Raw genomic sequence first — 22,206 nt, forward strand, 5'->3', positions numbered from 1 at the left:
CTCCTTGTGGGTTGCCATCTGCCATTGCACCTCCCTCTCCTTCCTCTGGCTCCCTGTTGGGGTAAAGTTGATGTCAGAGGCTTTGGCAAGCAGTGGGGAAAAAAAAAATCCAAATACTGTGAGTTCTCTACAGGCCAGTGCAGTCTGTTTCTAATATTGCTTCAGTCTGTGCCTTCAGGAAATGAAATTAAACAGAGCTTGTGCTGCTCTCGGGCTCAGTCCCTGAATCACTGTAAAACAAGTGCACTGGAGAGCCTCTGCTCAGCCCAGGAGATGGGATTGTTGCAGGGAAATGTCCTGTGTTCTTGCACCACACTGCAGCACTCAGTGACTATACCCCACGCTAGTGAAGCTGGGCTTTTAAAGTTAGAACCACCCATCCCCGGGCATTTAAAAAGTGCTTCCAGTGTTTGATTTCAACAACTGCATCTCTTAACAGGTCATGGGAGGCTCTTTCTTGCAGTGTGAAGTTCTTCTGCCTGTGTTTGCACAGGTCATTCATTACACTACAGCACAGATTAGGCTCCACTCAAGGAAAATCTCACTTGGAAATCATAAGGCAAAATGGGATCTGCTGATCACCATGCAACAACCAACAAGTCAGGCCTGGAGAAGATACCTGCTTTCTACCTCCACAGTTAGCTTGCAACCCAGGCTGCTTTTGCGGCATGAAATTAAAGTCCTGAGTGTTACTGATCAAGATCACACATTCTCTGAAAAACAAAGAAGATATCAATAACTGTTTTCTGCCATAGCTGACCCCAAATATGGTGTTTATATGAAAGGAAAATTCACTGACCACAAATAAAGAAGATGCCTCTGTTTGCCCAGGAAATCTCTCCTGTAGCCATCTCAAACCCTCTTTTACATCCAAATGTGTATTTGCTTTCCTGGCTTTTTTTAGGAAAAAGAAGCAGGACACAGTGTAAGCTTACTAGTTTATGAAGTGTTCGTTATAATTCAATTTTATGCTTGTGCAAGATGGAGCTTGAACTTTTTGGGCAAGATTTGTTCTGTAAAGACCATGACTTTCATGTCAAATACAAGGTCTGAATGTTGGGCAAAAGGAATGTTCAGGAGAAGCTCTTTTATGTATGTGGCTCCATCATTTCATTCTCACATCACAGTGTAACTGAGGGAAAAGAAGTCCAATGAGTTTTTAGGTAACTCTTGTTATAACCTATATTTTATTCTATTTTAAGTTTGTAAAAACGTAATTTTAAATGAAATAGCCATGTCTGGCTCTTTGGAGTTAAGCAGGCAATTAATAGAAATCAGTGCAATCTAAGCACCCTGACTCACATTCCCAGAGGCAAAGAGCTACTGTGGCTTAGGATGCTCTATTTTGCAGATTAGTTCTCTCACAGCAGTGTCAGCAATAAAATGTTTGCACCTCAGCCACAGCGATGCCAGACCAGACGTATCACTGAAAATTCATCTTCATCAGAGGTTTAAACCAGTATGCCTGCACCAGACTGGGAACAAATGTTTTCCTCTTCTAGCTCCTCTACAGAAATGTTATTTCTAGGAAGTGGGGGAAGGATGACATCTGGGGATAGCTGCACTGGATTCGTCAGAGCTTCTCTCTAGGTGCTGTGCAGTCGACGGCTGCAGGACTGGGTGTCAGCATCCATCGCAAGATGTTTCCTCAGGTCCCTGCTCGATATTTCTGTCAGAGCCGGGATTAACAAAGAAAGGAAAGTTTTTCTCCAAGGTTCACTGAATGACTGTTCATTTTTCCACACAAAAGGCAGCACTTAACCCCATCATTGCATTGAAAAGGAATATTCTTGAACGAACCCTCCCACAAAAGTGGCTTATTTTATGTGAGGTATAAAAAGATTTCACGCTAAGATAAATTAACAACTATTTGCCAAGATGCAGCAACCTTCTCCTTTCAGAGTCATTCAGGCAGCTTTACCCTGGGCAATACGTATAGATCTATCTGTCTCGTGGCTATAAGTCTTCACACAAATCTGCCAGGCATTCAGCTCTAATACCCTTCACATGAGGCTACTGGTTCAGCTTGTATCTATTGCTTAATCAATGAGCAATAAAACTTCAGCTGCTGCCAAACTGCTGCTTCAGCTAATAAAGGCTTGGTCTGCATTGTCAGAGTATCCTAATTACTAATAATGAAATAATGTAAGTAGATCTGATATAGTTGCAAGTTGTATTTTTTTCTTTTACCAAAATGGAAACTCAGTAAGTCTTTGAGTTTTATTCCTCACTGAATTACTCTTTAATTGGACCTGTTTGCCTCAGCTGCTATTTGCAGCTGCAGCTCTCCCCCTGCTCAGTGTAGGGGGCAATCTTTAACATCACCACCTACAGGGCTGCAACATTTTCTGCAGAAGACTGTAAGATACCACCATCCATCCGTGGCCAGAGACAGATTTAATACCCATTCTTTTGCCCCAGTGGGTTAGAAAAACTGGCTGGTGGTGTTGCACCTTCTCTGGACTGATAAAGATAATAGCAGCAGGCTTGGTTTGCACCAGTAGCAGACTGTAAAGGGACTGGCAGCAGCCTCATAAACACAATACCAGTAACAAATATCAATAATTTGTAATGTATTTCTGTTCCCTGTGCCTCTGCATTACAGAGGGCACTGACCTGAGCCTGTGCATACTACAGAAATCTCTGGCTGGGCTGTAAAAGATTCTTGGACCTTAGCAGACAATAATAAGATTAACAGAGACAGTTTAGGGAATCTGCTCTGAAACAGCTCAATTCCTATCTCTGGAGGTCCTGAGGATTAAATAGCTACTGGAGAGCCAGAAGCACTGGAGGAGGTCTGTTGAGATAGGTAAACATACCTGCCATGCAAGCAGTGGTTCTAAATGGACTTCCAGAAAGGGCTCTATGGAAAGAGCTGTGCTGGCACAGAGGTAAGGGCTCTTACAGAAACACTGCTCAGTGGCTGAGGGGAACAGATTGATCTCCCAGTGAGCCAGCAGTGAAAGATCTTACACTGCTTTATGTTTCCATGGTTTGAAAATATGCAGGTAGCTAGAATGCCTTACAACAAAAAAACAATTACCCAGAGCAACACCCTTAGTGGTTATAGTGTAGGAAAGATGTTAGTGAGAATTTTCCTGTATCAGTGCCCATCCTGCTATCTTTTGGGGGAAGAAAATCTCCCTGCAGTGTGTAAAACATTGTTTTCTTTTTAAAAGTCTGGCAAAATATTTTTAATTGGTGGATGAATTATATCCTTTGTAACGTAGTGTGTAAATGTTAGGACACTGTTTGTGTAATTTCCACTCATGGTCATTAGAAATACTTTATTCAGAAATGCCTGTTTTGTTCTCTGCAGAGTTTGCAGATGTAGATGAGGTAAGTGAAGAAGTAGCTGCTGCTCTCCAGTTTGGCAAGGCCTGGATCTCTGTGCAAGGTTTGCAGGAAGTACCAGAGACAGAGTGGTTAGAAGAAGTGCATACATTGCATATATACAGGCCAAGGCTGATCTCCAACCATATTGGGATATTTTTCATGGAATCATAGAGTATTTTGAGTTGGAAGGGACCTGTATTCCATGTCCCTTAGTATAGCTTCTGGGAGAATCTGTTCTGTGATCTTCCTGGATACAGAGGTGAGGATGACAGGTTGCTAATTCCCAGGGTCCTCCTTTTTACCCTTTTTTAAAATGAGTACAATGTTTCCCTTTTTCCAGTCACCTGGGACTTCACTTGAGTGCCATGACTTTTAAAACATCATGGAGGGTGGCTTAGCAAGCACATCAGCTAATTCCCTCAGAACTCTGGGATGCATCTCATCAAGTCTCATAGACCTATGTATCTTCACGTTCCTCAGGTACTTCCAAACCTGATCTTCCCTTGAAGAACCATCCAGGGAGGATAAGAGGTGTGGGAAGAGAGGTTGCCAGTGAAGACAGAAGCAAAAAAGTTGCCTTCTCCTCATTCACTGTTACCAGTTTGCCAGCATGGTTTATCTTTGTCTGTATGTGTGTGCACGCCTTCTCTGACCTTCCTTTTCAGGCTGACATACCTGTAGAAGCTGTTCTTACTCTGTGCATCCCTTGCCAAGTTCAGCTCCAGCTGCACCTTGGCCTTCCTGGCCCCATCGCTACACAACTGAGCAACATCCCTTTACTCTTTTCAGGATACCTGTGCTGCCTGCCTCCACTCTCTGTGCATTTCCTTCTTGCCCTTTAGCCTGACCAGCAAGTCCCGACGCAGCCATCCTGGTCTCTTGCCTTCCTTCCCTGATTTCTTATACCTGGGAATTGCTAGCTCTTGTGCTCTAGGGGAAAGCAGTTTTAAGGAGCTGTCAGCTCTGATCTGCTCCCTTTTCTCTGAGGGCAGTTTCCCAGAGGAACCTATTGACTAACTCCTTGAAGAGATGGAATTTTTCTTTCCTAAAGTTTAGGGTCCCGACTCTTTGCCTGACCCATATCCCTCAGGACTGCAAACTTCACCGGTTTGTGATCACTGCAGCCCAGTCTGACTGCAATCTTGATGCCTCCGAGTGGTTCACTTGTGTTGGTGACCATCAGATCCAGTATCATATTCCCTCTGGTAGGGCTATTACCTGGCTTGGGAAGTCATCCTCCCTGCATTCCAGGAGTCTGCTGGATTTCCTACAGCTCACAGTGCTTCTTTTCCAGATGTTGCAATTGTTGAAGTCCCCCCCAGCAGGACAAGAGCCCATGAGTGTGATTCCTCATGCCACTGGAGCAGGGAAGGCTTCATCAACAGGCTCCCCTTGAACAGTAAGAAACTGAAGAAAATTTGCGGGGCAGCTCCACTACCATAAAGTTCAAAGGAATTAATGGTTATATATCAAAGAGGAGGATTATGCGTGGCTCAGGTAGCAGCCACACCTGGAATTACGAGCACTTCCAATCCACACAGCGTACAAGTCGGTGCACCAATAAAAAGAACCAAAAACTATGGTCCAGGGCAACAAACAGTATTTTTGACCTCTGTACTTGCTTTGGCTGGGATAGAGTTAATTTTCTTCCCACTAACTGGTATGGGCTATACTTTGGATTTGTGCTGGAAATGGTGTTGATAACACAGGGATATTTTAGCTGCTGCTAAGCATGGTTTGCACAGTGTCAAGGCTTTTTCTGCTCTTCACACCCCTCCACCAATGAGCAGGCTGGGTGTGGACAAGCAGTTTGGAGGGGACACAGCCAGGACAGGTGACCCCAACTGACCAAAGGGATATCCCACACCATATGGCATCATGCTCAGCATATAGAGCTGGGGGAAGAAGGAAGGTGGGGACGTTTGGGGTTATGGCATTTGTCTTCCTGAGTCACTATTACATGTGATGGAGCCCAGCTTCCCTGGGGATGGTTGAACACCTGCCTGCCCATGGGAAGTGGTGAATTAATTCCTCGTTCTGCTTTGCTTGTGCATGTGGCTTTTGCTTTATCTATTAAATTGTCTTTATCTCAGCCAATGAGTTTTCTCACTTTTATCCTTCTGATTTTCCACCCCATGCTGCTGGTAGGGGACTGAGTGAGAAGCTCTGTGGGGCTGAGTTGCCAGCTGAAGTTAAATCACAACCACCTGTAAAATAAATTTGTACTACGCGGAGAATGTAGAAGACAAATTTTGTACTATCTAGCATAGTGAATACTCAAGAGAGGAACAAGCAGGCTTTATAAATACTATCAAACTGACAGCACAAATGAAAGAAGGGAATTATTTAGTCTCAGAAAACAGCAGGTCAAGAAGAAAGGCCCTCAAGCTAAAGAAAGTTTAGATTACAAAAAGCTCTTCATGGAGCAATTAGATGGTCATATGTATATACCTGAAAAGAACTGGGAAATATGTGTTTTGGTTGTTTAAAAGTTGACATTAGAGTAAGTGTGTCAGAGTAAACCCCTATTGAAAAACACCTGCAGTAGCACAGAACGAGACATGCTCTTAGTTCATGGAATTAATAAAATCAGCTAATTGGGAAATAGCTCTGGTGCCTGAGTCACCCTGTACCTGCTGTTTTACATCTTTTGCAAAGTAGGCATAAAAATGCTAATACATAGTCAGAATAAAATGTCATTATTCTGGCTGCAGTGAGCTTCACACTGATTTTACTGTGTTGTCAATTTCTGCATATGGCAGTAACAAAACCACTTCTTGTGCTGTAGGTATTTAAGTACAGTTTACAGAAAACAGAAAATGTCTTTGTCAGGAGGCCAGTCTGTCCTTTAAATGCATGGAAAAGGACTGAGTGATCTCAGTTCTGACACTGGTATCTATCCTTTTACGCACACTATTCCCCTCCCCACTGAAGTCAAGAGGAATAATAGTTTCCCCCTTCTACACTTTTTATGGATCACACGCCAAAAGAACATGATGATGTGGTTTACTTTGGAGTTTTTTTCATTAATATCTGCAATGTAATCAGTGAAGTCAACAGTACTCTAGAAACAGGGATACGGTCTTATCTGAAATAGCTTTATTTAACAATATAAGGAATTGGAACGGATTCACATTTGCTAATTTGTTTTCTCCACATGGACAGCTTTTCTTGTTGTAACAGCACTTCAAATATAATGCATTTAAATGGTTACTGTGTTACAGCTTTTTCTGCTTTTCAGAGAAAAAGTAGCTGATGTTCTTTTCTAAAAAAGAAAAAAGGTTAAATGTGATTTTAAGAAGAAAAACACATTTCTTTTCATAGCAAAATAATTTTAAGGCAGGCCAACCTTGAGTTCAAACTAATTGGTAAGATTCCTTCAAATTAGTTATGGATTGTCACTGTCAAAATCTGTTTCTTTACAGTAGCATGACATTTTCCATCCCTTAAGTTCTCACAGGAACATACATAAATTTTGATGACAGAGTTTTCAGAAAGCCTGTAAAATACATGTCTAAAACGTGGCTATAGTCCTAAACTATTTTTCAAAACTAGAAAGTATAATACTGTAACATCAGGCCATTTCAAGTTAGCAGTGACAACTGCTCAAACCAGTTCCTTAAAAGGCTCAGAACTGGGAGTGATAAGGACTGATTAAATTAATTGGCACTGGAAAACTCCCAAAGACTTTCACATGTTTCTTATGCAAAAGAGATAAAACTCACAACTATTCCAACTTCCCTACATTCATGAAAGACAAGTATATCTAGAGTTCCTCCTGCTTTGGAAATGTTTTTGGAGAGCATATTCTACAGATACATAAAGCACCTGACACTGTGCTTACTCCACTTTTATGCTGATGTGAATAAAATCTGGAGGGTCTCCTCAGAATAAAGCCCATCTCAGTGAAACCCAGGGCAAAGCCTTAAGAAAGTCTCTCCTCCCATTTAACTCATGAGGTCAATTTTCTAAAAATGTATAGTTCACTTTAGTCAGTGTATTGTTCTAATAAATAATTCCTTAATTGCACTCATCAAAAGTCCTAATGACTTTACAACATTATAGACTGAAAGTGAATGCATATTTCAGTCATATGGACTTCAAAAATAAGAACATCCTAAGGACACTGTTGGGCATCTGTCAGATGGGTGAAGAATGATAAATGTGGGCTTGTATCATTATCCCCTTAAATGCCACAACCCCATCTGTAAACCAATGAGAATTCATTTAAAAGATACTAGAGAAAAGCAGATTACCTTGGATTTATGGAAAGGTAGATCTGGTTTTGCTTATTGTCTGTTTGCTTATTTTCAAGGTCCTTACAAATGAACAGCCTCCACCTTCTTTATTGTGCTTTTCTAGTTTTCTCTTCTCTGTGAAGTTGGAAAGATTAACATTAGAAACCTGATTCAGATCCAGTCGAATCTATTGATCTGCTTTTTGAAACACCTGAGCGTAAGGCAAGGATGCTCCTTCATTTGCATTCTCACACAACCTTAGCAAGCATCAGCTGGTCACGTAGGAGAAGACTTTCAAGTGACCACTGACGATATATTCCCTTTAACATGTATGACTTTTCTGGAAATTTTACACTGACCTGAAAATTATGAAGAAGGGCTGGAAGAGACTGTGATAGGGGACACATAAAATTGGGACAACCAGCTACAATACCCTGGAATCATGTAATCCTTAAGGTTGGAAAAGACCTTTAAGATCATTAAATCTAATCATCAACCTAGCACGGTCAAGTCCACCACTAAATTCTACCTCTAAGTGCCACATCTACACATTTTTTAACACCTTCAGCGATGGCGACTGCACCACTTCTCTGGGCAGCCTGTTCCAATGCTCGATTACCCTTTCAGTGAACAAATTTTTCCTGATATCTAATCTCATATGGTATCTAGGGAAAAGATGCAAACAGAAATTAGTTAGGAGTCCCATGTGAGATGGCATGCAGTACCAACATTTCTCAGAGCATCCAAGCGTTGCACCAGCATTTCTCAGGCCAGGTTTAAATAAAAACTAACCGGTTTTACTGTGAAAATTATAGCTCCCCATTTGATCAGATATTGGAAAGTACAAATAGACATGTAGTATAAGGATAGAGATGAACACGTGAGTGAAGACAGGAGGTGTAGGCAATGGCATTTCCATCTTCTTTCTGCCCCATCAGGGCTCACATCTTCATATTAATCATTAACATGAAATATTAATTCCTTTTGAGAGGGACTTGCTGAACTCTATAGATTGTTTCGGTGTCTCAGACCAGAAAGAGGAGTGTGATGTCCTCTGAGGCAAGTGAATGTGCCTCTGAGGCCACTGAAAGTGTTTGTATGGGAAACTGGAGGCCTACAGACAACTTTTGAAGTGAGAAAGCCTGAGCACTGACCCCTGTGCTGGTAAGGCATGCACAGGTTCTGTGTTCATTCAAGAGCTCCCTGTTGGACAGGAGCTCCTTACCACCAAGATGCTGTGAGGTGTCCATCAAGGTCTGTCAGAGTAAACCTCATTCCAGTAATCCCTGCTGACGCACAGATAAGAACTTTAAAGCACTGATGTAAATTGCAGCAGTCTGGCAGCTGCTATAAATTGTATCCAAGCTGGGCTGGATCAATAAGATCCAAAGTCTCCTTGGATTCTGTTCTTTCTTATACCAGAAGAGGCTCTAATACTTGTTCTTATTCTTCTGCCTAAATAAAAGGATCATGGCACAAAGAAATAGGACGATATACATTCAACGTAAAGCATTGAAACCCTTGGCCACGTTTCCCCAGTCAGGTCTAAATCTGTATATGTTTCCTGCTTGGTTATGACTGCAGTTGGTCCCCTCCTCTCCACTCCATACTGAGGTGTCCTATTAAGAAAGAGGGAAGCTCAGCAGTTCAAGTCCTCACCGGTGAATAGAAATTTTGCTGCTCCCTGTTAAGGTTGGTTGTATATGAGGAACAAATTCTCTTGCCTGCAGTATTCTGGCAATGAGTACTTTTTGCAGATTGATTAAATGCTTCAGCTTTGCTCAGTCTGTTAATCTCAGCAGCCATTTATTGCTTCATATACTACAGTGCATTGGGGATTATCTCTTAAGCACTGTGTGTAGAAGGCATGTAGCAGCAAGATACAAATCTTGTGTCTTGGAAACGCTTCTCTGGAAATAAAGAAAAGCAGCTGTCAGTAAAAACCAGGATGGTTTATATTGGCACTGGATGCCTCAAACTTCTGTCATCAATACTGCGAGCTCCAATGTCCTCCATCACCTCAGTGATACTAACTCAGACTCTGTGGGTTAGCATAATGTACTGCTGCTGCTACACCCTTTCTTGTCTGTTAATTCCCAATGATACCTGACCCAGTGGAAAAGGGACTTGCAACTCCTAGACAACGTGAGCAATTGCTGTCGTGTGTTGGCTGGAGCAGTCATCCTCTTAATCCAGTAAACTTCTATTGATTCCTTCCAATGTTGCAGGTATTGTTATTTTGCATGTTAAGAATACATTTAAAGGTAATAAGTGCAGCCTAGTGGACTAAGCAAACACACGTTATCAGTGAGGCTACCAGCAGGAATAAACCAAACCTCTCCCTTTATCCTGAGCCTTTTTTTCTTTTGTTGTGCAAAAACTGATGCTTAGTAGAAGTAGAGCTACGCAAGTCCACAGCAGCAAAGGGATGGCCTCTTGGCTGTTCAGCCACTGTTACTGCCTTTAAGACATCATCTGTCACTCTCTAAATCCTTTCTTTGGTTACCTGCTTAATATTGGATTGTCTTTCATTTCAATAATGTAAAAACAAATAGGCACATGCATCAGGATGAATTCACTCTGCACTCAGAGTTTACAGTATAGTTAACCAGGTTATGTTTACTTTTCTAGTCATTTGAATGGGTTCATACAGGACTTATTTTAGAGAGCTTGATACCCAATGAGCAGTGAGGCACCTGCACAGAGAGAAAAGACTGTGACCAGAGTATTTTGATGCTCCTTGCTTTCTGGCTGCTCTGTTTATCCTGCTCTAACACATTGGCATTTAGATGGTCTGTCTATTTATGCTCATCTCTTCTGCCTTTGTGCATTCCTAAGTCCTTGACTCATTGCCTTGCTAGCCCATAAGAACGTTTTTCCTACCTTATCTCTTCTGATGGACACATCTTCCAGACTTGAACCCCTTGACTATTGGAAACGATGGAGTAGAAAACAGAAAGTAGTTTTGAAGCTGAACATTGCACGAGAAGATGATTTACAGGGTGATTCGAAGACCTTTGAAAACAACAAACAAGATCAGAAATTCTCAGCACCTGGCCAGGCTACAGAGTTTCCTGACAATCTGCTCTGGCAGTGACATGGGGAGAGTTTAGGACATGAAGGAGACCATGATGCCTTCCAAGAGCACAAGAAGGCATTCTCTGTCTCCCAGAACAGTGACATGCTTTCTGCTCACACCAACCTGGGCACTTGGCCCTGCTTCTCTGCTGCCTGAGCATTCAGGTCACCGACAGCCCAGCTGGGAGTTTTGTTTCTCCCCGGCTCCTTGCCATCCTCATGTTACTGCTTCCCTCCAAGTCTTCAAAAGGCTTCTTGACCACAGTCAAGCAAGTCCCCCACTTGCTCCTATTTCCCTGACCAAAAAAGCCCCAAATGCATAACCCATCATGTGTGGATTTGCCACTCAGCGGGCTTCTCTTTTTCAACAGTGACCTCAGTTCCCCATGCCACTTATTCTGGTCCTCATAATATCAAATAGTTTTTTGGGTTTCTTAACTAAAATTTAAGTTTATCAAGAACAACCCATGTATGATTATCTAATGTATGATTTGATGAGGAAGGTATTAACACCAAAAATTAGTGCTGGCTTTTTGCTTCCTCCTGTTAATTCTGAGTAATGTTTTGGAGCAATTTTATTGAAACAGGAATCAGTCTTAGATTTTAACATCATCCATTTTCTTTCTTTTTTATCGATTAGTTCAGTGATGACAAGGGGGGAAGGGAGGGAAGCTAAATTTTTAGTAGCTTTCTTCCTTGTCCCAAATTTATTACTTTATTTGTTTCCAAATTGTTTTTTTCTTTTATTTGACAACAGCCAAAAATGAATTTTTCTTCCTTTCCCCTTCCTACATGAGCAGGAGCCCTAAGTGTTTTGGCCTTCACCATTGCATTTTAAAGTTTTGTGTGGTGGTCACATCCAAAATAGAAGCAAGCAATGCACTTGTGAAGTGCAAAGCACAGACCTGCCATGATTATTCCTGAGTGCAGAACAGCCAGAGTGGTGCACCAAAGGGCAAGTGCTGCTGTGAAGTTTCTCACAGCAAGGTAGGGTCACCCCTTCTCCATTCCCATGCCAGTGACCCAGCATGAACCTCAGTATTTTGAGGGGACAGAGAAGACTATCTGTGGTAACAAACCTCTGAGAGAATTTGGACAAAGTCATATCTCCAAAATGTCCCAAGATTTTGAACAGCACCATAGATCATTGATGGGGATGAAAGGAAAAAATAAAAACAACAAAGAAAACGAACCTGAAACCCGTGAACCGCCCTTTTTAGTTTTGCCAATTCAGCACCTGTAACCTCCCTTTGAGGCATCAGGCTTAACCATTTCACAGTTTTTTATGTGAACTGAAAAGTAAAAGGTGAAATAAAGTTCAGGGATCTCCTGGGAGTCTACAACTCTCTGATACATGGAATGTTTCTCAGACTAGAGAAAGTGAAGGACAAGTGGAAGTCAAAGGTGTAAGAGCAAAGAGAGAAATGTATAGAAGTGCTTAAAGAAAGAAAGAGGGTTTCAATCTGACCTGGCAGCTGCCAGAAAACAACTGCAAGATAACAGAGCACATTCTGGCCATAACAAGGAGGGCAATTAGCGGCTATGGAGAGAGCGTGATAGCACAGGGGCATTATCAATAGGTCATTACTGTTAAAATAGTCACTCAAAGTGATGCCTTTTCTAGGTCTTAAAATCAAGAATCAAACACGGTTAGAAGGGAAAAAGGGATTTTACCTTGGTACTTATTTTAAGGATCCTTAGGTGCACCACATCCAGGTGGAATGCGCCGAAATGCACACCACAATGCCCACCCCCAAAAGATCTGGCATAACATTATAGGTCTTACTAATTAGCATATCTATCAAAGATTCTCCAGTGAGAAGCTTGAATGAGCCCACCTCCCCAGGGAACCTTCCCCTGCATGGTTCTATCTCAGTTTACAAAATGTGTTCTGGAGAGGACCTTGGGGTCTGGGCCTTTCTGATCCCTAACTACAAAGCTTCTAAGACGTTTAGTCTCCCAGCTTGACAAATAAGTCTAAGAATGTAGGCTAAAAACCACTAAGAATACAAAAGTTATTAAGAATTATATAAAAGGGGTATAAAAGAAAAGGCAAAGAACCTTCATGGCATCAAAAGCTTTGCCACCTCTTTGCCTCAGTCTGACAGAGACCAAAGTGCTCCCAAAGGTGCTATGAATCTGATTCAGACCTTCAATACATGGAGATCCCCAGTAAGAAAGACTGTTCACCAAGGCCCTAAGCCCAACCACCTTAACTTACCTCTTATCGTAGTACAAAATAACCTCAAAAATGTGTGTATGCATCTTTGGTGATATCTGTTTTGATGCACCTCAGGGACAACAGAACCTTATTTTACCTACTTAGTGAAGCTATGTCTTGTTTACTGATTAAGCATCTCCTACTTTTTTCTCATCAGCTGTTTCTAAAATTCACAACATAAATAATGAAAATAAATAATTTTGAAAGGTGAAGCATTCACACTGAGTGTGAAGTTTGAAATAGAAGAGTAAGATCTTACTGAGGGAAAAAATCTGGACAATGCACAGGAAACCTTTCTGGGCCTGTTGATGAAGGCTCTCGCACAGATCATCCACTCTGTGCTACAGGTAAACAGCACTGAGGTGTCCTGAAAGCACACACAGGCTGCAAAATGATCCCTGTGATTCATCATGCAGAGCCCCTTGCACCTGGTGTGCACTATCCCATTTTAACACTCACATGGATAAGCAGAGAACACAAAACTAAAGCTTTGCAACTTACAATTTCCAAACAGTATTTTAAAAACTTGTTCCCTCTTCATGGCAGCTGTGCCAGGTATTTCAGATTGTGTGCTGCTGGCAACTGCTGTTCAGGAGAGCATCTTGTGGGCTGCTCAGCCTGTACTGAAAGTCTTCAAACCTCTGTTGGGCAACCTTGAGTTGCAGGGCACTAGATTACAATTTCTCAGGAGAAAACCTACAGTCCTGCTGTAGATTCTTCAACAATGGTGACATAGGGTTGGGCTTTTTGTGTTCAAGGAAAGGTTTCCGTCATGTTGGCAAACTTTTGAACACTGTGATTTTCCCATGTCCTTACTTCTAGAAAAAAGACAGTCTGAAGTCATTCAGCCATCACTGGTCATCCCAATTCTGCTGCAAAATCCCCTCCCCTGCCTGTACAAGGTAAATCCGTAGGAACTAAGATGATGAATACATTTAACAGAAATAAAGCCAAAGTATGACACACTGGGGAAAGATTGAGGTGCTTATTATAAATGGAATTTTTGAGTTACCAGTTTATTAGGGCCTTTTTAAAAGTCAGTGGGCATGTAAAGAAGAGTGATTTATTTGATATAATATACTTTGATTGCCAAAGTTTTCAGCAAGCTTCTCAAAGAAGCTAAGCCTCCTGAGAAGAAAGGAGGTGTCCTAATGAACTTACACACACATCAGTTAAAAGGTGGGAATAAAATCCAGGAAGACATGGCCAGGTTTAGCAACAGAGGTTGGTTACGAGATCCTACTATGGAAATCTATGCTAGGGCTTTTATCTGTTGTTTAATGTTTAAAAGTTGTTTAAAATGTTTAATGTTTAAAATATGTTTAAAAGTTATGAAGCAAAAGGTTAGAGAGTGAGGTTGCAATGTCTGCAGAGCAATGTGTTCAGAGTAAAGCTGACTGTGAAGATGTGCAACAAGGATTCTTCTTGTATTTTGATTGGTGACAAAATAGCACATGAAACAGTGTGAATACATACAATGTGAAGCAGATACACTGCTACAATGTAACATTGATTATATGAACTATAGATACATAGTGATGGGACATAAATTAGCTATTTCCATACAGGAAAGTGGATTTGGAGCAATTTTTCATGTTCAAAAAGACTGAATTGCATATTAAGCATTGTGAGAAAGGGAGCAGAGGAAAATAACAGTAAAAAAGGTCATACAGTTGTAAAAATCTATCATGCATTCCCATCTTGACTATAGCACATAATTCTGATCACTCACTTTCACAAAGAGCACAGGAAGGAAGGAGAAAACTGTCAGAACGATAAATGCATGGAGTGGCTCCCATATGATGGCAGACTAAATCCTACGGGAACTTTCAGCTTCCAAATGGTTTGCAAAAGGTGAGCAGGGAACAGTCTTTCCCTATTTTTACCAATTCAATAGTCAAAGGGCTTCAGAGCTCTAATTTCTAATGAAGAAAATGAAAGGGGTTTTTTTTCCATTCAGAACTGAATGATGAACCTTAATGGCAAAGGATATTCGGCAGGTGAAAAAAATTAAACAGTATTAAAAAGGAATGACAAAGTTAATGAAAAATAGACCTATTGATGTAATTTTAAAAGGTAGTCTGCATACTGTCTCCATTGGAGGAGAAATTCCATATAAGGCCTTTTTCAACATCTTAGATACACAGTGTTGAGCTAGCCAGACCTTTGACCTGATCTACCACAAAAGTATTTCTATTCTTGCATTCCCTGGTGTTGGCAAGAGCCATATTCAATGTGAAGCTTTTCAGAGATAATTAACAGTTCCTACTTTTTGCTTCCTTACTCTGCTGCCCTGGAGTTTTCCCTAGTGCAGGGCTCTAGAAGGCTTGAGTCAAGACTCTGAGGTCCCTTCCAGACCTTTGATTTGGCAACGTCCAGTACAGATAAACTGGAAGATGCTGCTGCTCAGGAGTAGGGTATCTATCCACATCAATCACCTTTTTGTCCTGAGCCACAAATCAACAGTCAGACAGCAATGAGCTCTTGTGGCAAAAGACAAATCATGGTACTTTTACACTTATGTTAGAGGACACAGAAAATGTAGATTTACAGTGACCAATCACAAAATATGCTTCTAATTCCAGTGATACAATCCCAAAATGCCCTGTGTCCCACATCAGACCCAAGGAACACCAAGTTCTAACTCACAGCACTGAGGGAATACTTGCAAAGAAATCACCACCACAACAAAACAATGACTTACAGCAAGATAAAAGTCTAGTGCTTCTTTATCTCTACTTATTCCAGAGAAGATAATGTGAAGCAGTTAAGAGAAGCATCTCATTTCACTGGAAAGCCTCTCATGTGGAGAAATCCTGAGTGTGAAATTAACCCGTGGAGTTTTTTTAATTCCAAAATTTCCCCTCATCAGGTAGTCACCCATGAAGCTTAAGGCCAGCTAATTGCTTTTATTATCATCATACAGACAATATTGTAGAGACAACTACATTAGGAAAAGACATCCATTAGAAAAGATATCCTCTATATAGGTGCCAGGACTGCACAAAGCCAAGGTTTGTATTGTACTAAACTTGTATACTAGGAAGACATGGGGCAGAAGTTTTTATCCAGGACAGCAAATCTATTCCAGTCTTAAAAGACAGAAAGATCATACTGCAGGAAAAAAGGGTACAAAGGAGCCATCAAATTACTTTGGGGGAGCTTCTAAATATTCTTCTGTGTGAATGAAGTGGTTAATGGTCTTGTTATTTCTCCCTATATCTCAGTAGATGTTGTGGTTGATAACTATATTTTGTTCTCCATTAAAATGGCAACCCTTTGCTAAAATCTTTGCTGGGTTAAAGTGTCAGACAGTCAAAATTTGGTGGGATTAATCACTCCAGAGTATTCAAAAGCATGTCCAGTATTGCCCAAAGAGGCTGTATTGGGACAGAAAAGCAGGCCACATGGAGGAAGAATTTGTGGGATCCATCTCTCTGCTGGCATTATCTGAGCTGCTCTGCTATAAACCCAGAGTACATGGCTAAAGTTGCTCACCTCCATCCCGTTGTGTCCATGTCACTCAGGTGACATGATCATATATACATTCATGCCAATAATGCCAACTCAGCAAACCACCAGGTATTGCGGCCTGTTTCTCAAAGTAGTAAAGTACTAAACCACCCTTATTTACCCAAGGGCTCAGTCTTGCTGCCTTAAATCAAGGCAATATAATAGCTGGTGCTTTACTTTAAAGGAAACAGTTTAAAAGTGGTTAATCTGATGAATGTGGTACAAACCCTAGAAAGCTGCTGTTTACTGCACTTACAGTTGTTTAAAATAATAGCTGATAGGAAGGCTCAGAACACTGAAGAACAGGAAACTGAAATTGATTTAAGCATGTACTTTTACATGGTAGGTGAGTGCATAGACACAGAGTCACCACCCCTAGGCTGAGAGCACTGGCAGTGGCACTCTTCTGGCCCCAGCTTTGTCACCTGAAGATGTTACTGTGGGTCCCTACTTGTAACCACCCACTGGCACAAGGGTCCCATCCAGCTCGTCACCAGGTGCAGTCAAATAAGTGAGCACTGCTCAATCTGTTCTGGCGTAAAATCTCCAAGGTTAGCACAGTCCAGTTTCAAACCAGCTGCACGCAGATGCCTTTGCCTGGGTGAGTCTGAGGAGCCCCTTTGCTAGCTCTGCTCCCTGGTGGGAGCTTCCAACACAGAGGTAGTGGTGTCCTGGTGAAGAGAGTCATCTGCAAAGAGACTGTGGCTCAGCTCTGCCTGCAAGTTCTGTGGTCTCTGAAAGATGCAGCAGTAGCAGCACACTGCCTTCATTTAGGGGAGGAGGTGTGTAGGAGCAAGCAAGCATGACCAAAATGATACAGTGCATTAATGCATAAACTGGACAAATCCCTGAAAAGCTGTGCATGCACAAGAAGATTCTCATAGCTTTCAGTGAGGTCTGCCTTTCCTGCCAAGTCTGTCACTCTTGGATATTCATGATTTAAGTCAGCAGTGTTTATTTTATTATAAAAGCTTTGGAGGTGGTAAGGAACGCTAAATGCAGTCTACTTATACCCAAGAATTAACATTCATATTTAAGCAGGTCAGTCTTTAAATCAGTTTTGCTAGTCTATTCGAGTTCTGATCCTTTAAAAAGTACCTTACCTTTGTCAGCCTGCTGAAGACCCTGAGAGTTATAATTTTTAGAGAGAGATCACAGAACAATGTGACTTAAACAACGTTCTGAAACCTATGTTCTCATGTAGCTCAACTTATCTGAGTAAGCTGTGCTAAGGTTTTGTGATTCCAGTAAGAAGTGGACTAATACTAACTTAAGCCTAACATTATTAAAGCCTGCTATTTCTTTGCTTTTCCTATTACCTAATTTGTAACTCACACTGGGTAGTAACCAAAGTTCCTGCTGGGAAATTTTTTGAGTGGGTTTTCTTTGCAGCCCATTTGCTTTCTTATAGTTGAATGAGTTGGGGCTAGATCTGCCAGACAACTTTAAAAGGCTTTTTGTAAGCATGTTATCAGCCACCACCTCATGTTTAGAAATGTGATTGATTTGAAAAGGACTTTCATTTCAACAGAGATCTCAGTTTGTCAAACATGGAGAAGTTTACTTGTTTTCTTAAGATACAATTATCCCTATGGTTCTAGAACTGGTAACAGTGAAAAGGCTAAATGAAGCTGAAATAATTATAATAAATATATAATAATATTACATATTATATAATATATCACATAATATATAATATAATTTATGTCAGTTGATCAGCTGACACAAAGTCTCAGCCTTATTTTATCACATCAGAGTATTGAAACTACTATACCCAAACTCTGCTGTGATTTCTGGTGGGTTGTGTACTCATTTGTTAAGGTTACTCAATCTGTTTGCTGTCTTGTGAGGCTCCCGTGCTGTGTTATTAATATTGGGCTACTACAGCACATGAGAAAAGAAAGCCGATCGGTATCAGGGAGGAAATTACATTTCTGCCCAGTTGGCTGGAGCACCCAACACATGATTCACACTGATGACACTTTATACTGCTTCTCTAAGTTATTCCTCATCCAGTACCAGTGCTTAAGAGGACAGTAAATACCTGATCTGGCATGCAGTCTGTGCAAACAAAGTTATCCCTTCAAAACTTCTAGAACAAATCTGAAGCCATCAGTGAGTTGTCCTACTTCAGCGCCTTTCATCCTGCAGCTGTGGCACTTCAATTCCCAGCTGCTAAGTACCTAGGGCCTTGCATGATTTCTCTTGGAACCAAAACTTAAGACAATTAGTCCTCAAGTCTTTAAAATCCATCTGCTTTAGGATTAAACTGACGAACTGTGAAGTCTTACCCTGTTGTGTATAATCTCCCTCCTTCAGAGCAGTTCAGCTGATGCACCACAGAGGATGTCCAGCTCCAGCTCGGCCACACTTTCACTATGAAACACAACACGCATGTCCTCTGTGACTCGCTGCCGCTGGACCAGGGCTGCCACAGATCTGTGAATAATACAGGAGTTCACAAAAAAGCTGGGCTTTGTAAATAACATACTGTCACTGCTGGTGGTAACAACACTCTTCCAGGAGAGGCAAAGCTGTGCACCATAGTTCTGGTATCTCAAGCACTATGTCTCCATGAGACATTAAAATACCAGGGTTGTTTTATAACTTTTAGCAAACAGGCTTAAACAGTAGCTAAAAAACCTGGGATTTAACTTTCATATCATCACTGGGACTGGTAACAGCAGAATTCTCATTGGTGTCAGTGTCTCCTAGCTGACACACCACAGATCATGGCATCGCTACAAAGCTTGTTACCAGTCATGTATGAACTCATGGCTTAGGGAATCAACACCTCTGGAGGTAGAGAACACATAATTATATCAATATTTGAAGATATCTTTCTCCTGTTGCATGGTGTTAAGTGTCCATGGTGTCTTCTTTACACAAGAGATAACAGTCCCTGTAGTACACAGCCTCACTTATTTATTCTGTCCCAAAACTGTTCAGGAAAATGAATCCTGATCTAGCTAGAAGACTGTCAGCACAGTTTATTCACAGCTACACACTCCCTTATCACTAAATGGGGTTGTCCCTCTATTTCTCTCCACTTCTCTTCACTGTAAACAGTGCACAGAATAATTATGGTTTAGCATTGTGTGAATACTTGAGGGCTGAAATTAAATGTATTTTTTATTGTTTCTGAAGTATGCACATGTTGGTGGACAGTTTTTCATCTTATATATGTTTTTTCTTTCTATTATTGCTGTTTATCAAGTTTTTTGCTGATACTAGCTTCTGATCATACTTTGGGACCTGCTTTTAACACAATTACATGGCCAGAACAGGTGCTAGGACAAGTTCAAGGAAGATTTTCCTGTAAATGATCTCACTGATGTGATGCCTAGATTTTAACTTTTATATTTTCCTGATTCTGTACTGCTTAGAGTGTAACTCTGAGGTTTCTTGTAGCTTGCTAATTTCTGCTCACTTGTGCTAGGTAGACATAACAAAGCCTCTCCAAGCTTGCTCTCCAAGGTCACCCAGAACATCCTAGGCCCAAAAAGTATAATCCAAAGAGCCTCTAAGGGGGGCCAGCAGAGGGGAAATTACATCATTGAACTGAAGCTTTAATTGGAGAATGAACCAAATGAACCAATATGTAAATGAACCAAACTTATAAAAGTGTGAAGAACTCATGACCTCTCGTCCATCTTGGGGTCCATTTTTGGCAATAGCCTGTGGCTCCCAGGGGGTACCTTTGAAGGCCTTTCAAATAAATACCTATTTTATTCTTTTACTCCTGTGCAGTCTCTGTGTCTAGGAGGCCTCTTAAGGCATCAGATGCACAAACACCAAGATGATATCTGGGTACAGAGATACCACAGGGTAAGACTTTTAACAATCTAGAAACTACTGATACTGTACATAAACCTTTGACATCTACACTTAGGCTGCCTACTCCTCATCACCCAGATCTGTGGGGTTAGGAAACTTCAGAAAAACAGAAGAATCCAACCCCATCTTTGGCTGATAACAATGGAGGTAATACTGCTGCTTCCAAATCTAACTTTCATGATAGCAGGCTCAACTCAGATGTCTAGGCAACACCTCCTTCATTTCTCATTTTTCCATAATAATGTACTAGCTCCCACAGCCAGTGAAAGAAGCCAGCTCAGCTCTAGAACATGGATAATCATCCTTATATGGCTCTCCAGCAGAACCAATGAGCCTGGCAGCCAGTGGTAGTTCAAGGCATGAACACTTGTGTGCAGCAAGATTCTAGCAAAGTTTGTTTGCTTGGCCCCAGCACTGTATAAACCCGGCTGTTGTCATTCCAGAGAGAAGCTGGCTTTGGATGCAATCTAGCCACGTGTATATTTCTCCCTGCTTTCCCACTAATGAACTTTACAAGAACTGCAAAGAAAGGATAGAGGGGTCTTGGAATTCCTAGAGGGATCTAGGACTTGGAAAACTGGGCAATCTAGCAAGGGAGAGTTGAGAGTTGGCAGTGGATGAAGAGCTTCAAGGTGACACATTTCAAGGGGAGTTCATTGGGCAAAAGTCCAAAATTTAAGGTGTAAAATTTACACTGAAAAGAAAAATGTCATTTGAAAAGAAAAGAAAAAAGAGGGAATGGAAGTAAATATGTTGATCTGTAAAAATACAAAGGGGAAAGTGCGAGGAAAGAACACAGGGAACTCTCTTGTCCTATCCATTACAGATCTCTCTGCCTGCCAAAAGATACAAAAAGGTTAAAGTGTTGCTACCAAGGAAGAAAAATTTTGTGTATTTTCTTCTCATCCTGCTCCCCTACTATCAAATATTCTATTTAATTAGTTTTCACTAATTCAATAAAGTGTAATTATTATTTGACTTGATTTTGTACTTTGTCATTTCTGTTCAGTTCTCAGAAAAGTGGTCTATTACTGACAGTTGAACGTTACACAGATTTCTGGCCCAAATTACAATCTGAGCAAAATCTGTCTTTGAGGGGAAATTCTTCCCCATAGAACAAAAGAAAAATAATTATATTAACCATAATTTGTCACTGGACTGGTACAGAGTTCAACAAAACAAATACACTTTATATTCAATATTTGATGTGGTTGCTGGGTAATTCAAAAAGTAGGGATTTTATGAGAATTTTTTAAACAGAAGTCTAACATTTTTCAATTTAGCCAGATTTTCAGATGTATCTGTTCTGCAAAGTGAATAGCTGAACAGGAGAGTCTTGCAGATGGAAGGCACAGATATAGCTACAGAAGAGATATAAAAAATAATTTATTTGATTTATAGTCTCTTCCTACTTCTTTGTGTTCTTGTAGCTTGAGAAACACTTGGCTGAGTGAAGTTCTACAGTTCTTTATTTTGGAGAAATAGTTACTTTGTTTTAATAAATCAGGGTTTTCCTGTTTCCTCCATAAATCAGGGAAGTGAAGAAATCCTATGACTTTTCTTCCATGTACAGCAAGATGATGGAGTCTCTATTGTCTGTGTTATGACTAAAGTCAACAGTATTATCCATGAAAAAGTTGCTTTTTGAGATGCACCCAGAGACCAGTTCTCGTCTGTAGCCAGAAGAGGTGTGGGCTCAGTGCCCCTCAGTACGAAGGCGGAGAGGCTGCGATTGCTGCTCTCAGCCAAAGCTGATGAGGCTGGGGGGATATTCTCTGGGGTAATAACATTAACCAGCTCCTGTGTGATTAGTTGTTAACCTCCTTGTTAATCAGCTTGTTCCTTCTGCTGCTAGACATTAATGATACTCAACCCCTGGAGCTCCATTTTTCTGTTTCTGTCTCTGTTTTCACAAGAGAAAATATAAAATGCTGTGCACTTCAGCTGACCTTAGCTTTGTGAGGTACTGAATGTTCACCCCAT

At 41.0% G+C, this 22,206-nt stretch overlaps 1 long non-coding RNA gene across 1 annotated transcript; it reads right to left on the minus strand.

Annotated features, from left to right (window-relative positions):
• Positions 1-6,467: 6,467 nt before the first annotated feature.
• On the minus strand, positions 6,468-19,996 carry LOC109144818. Its single transcript, XR_002045819.3, has 4 exons — positions 18,678-19,996; positions 10,458-10,589; positions 7,593-7,709; positions 6,468-6,601 (listed from the first exon to the last, which is right to left on the minus strand). It is a non-coding gene; the product is annotated as an uncharacterized LOC109144818 (long non-coding RNA).
• Positions 19,997-22,206: the final 2,210 nt, after the last annotated feature.

The sequence above is a fragment of the Corvus cornix genome, chromosome 2 (genome assembly GCF_000738735.6).
Source record: "Corvus cornix cornix isolate S_Up_H32 chromosome 2, ASM73873v5, whole genome shotgun sequence".
NCBI classification, from domain to species: domain Eukaryota; kingdom Metazoa; phylum Chordata; class Aves; order Passeriformes; family Corvidae; genus Corvus; species Corvus cornix.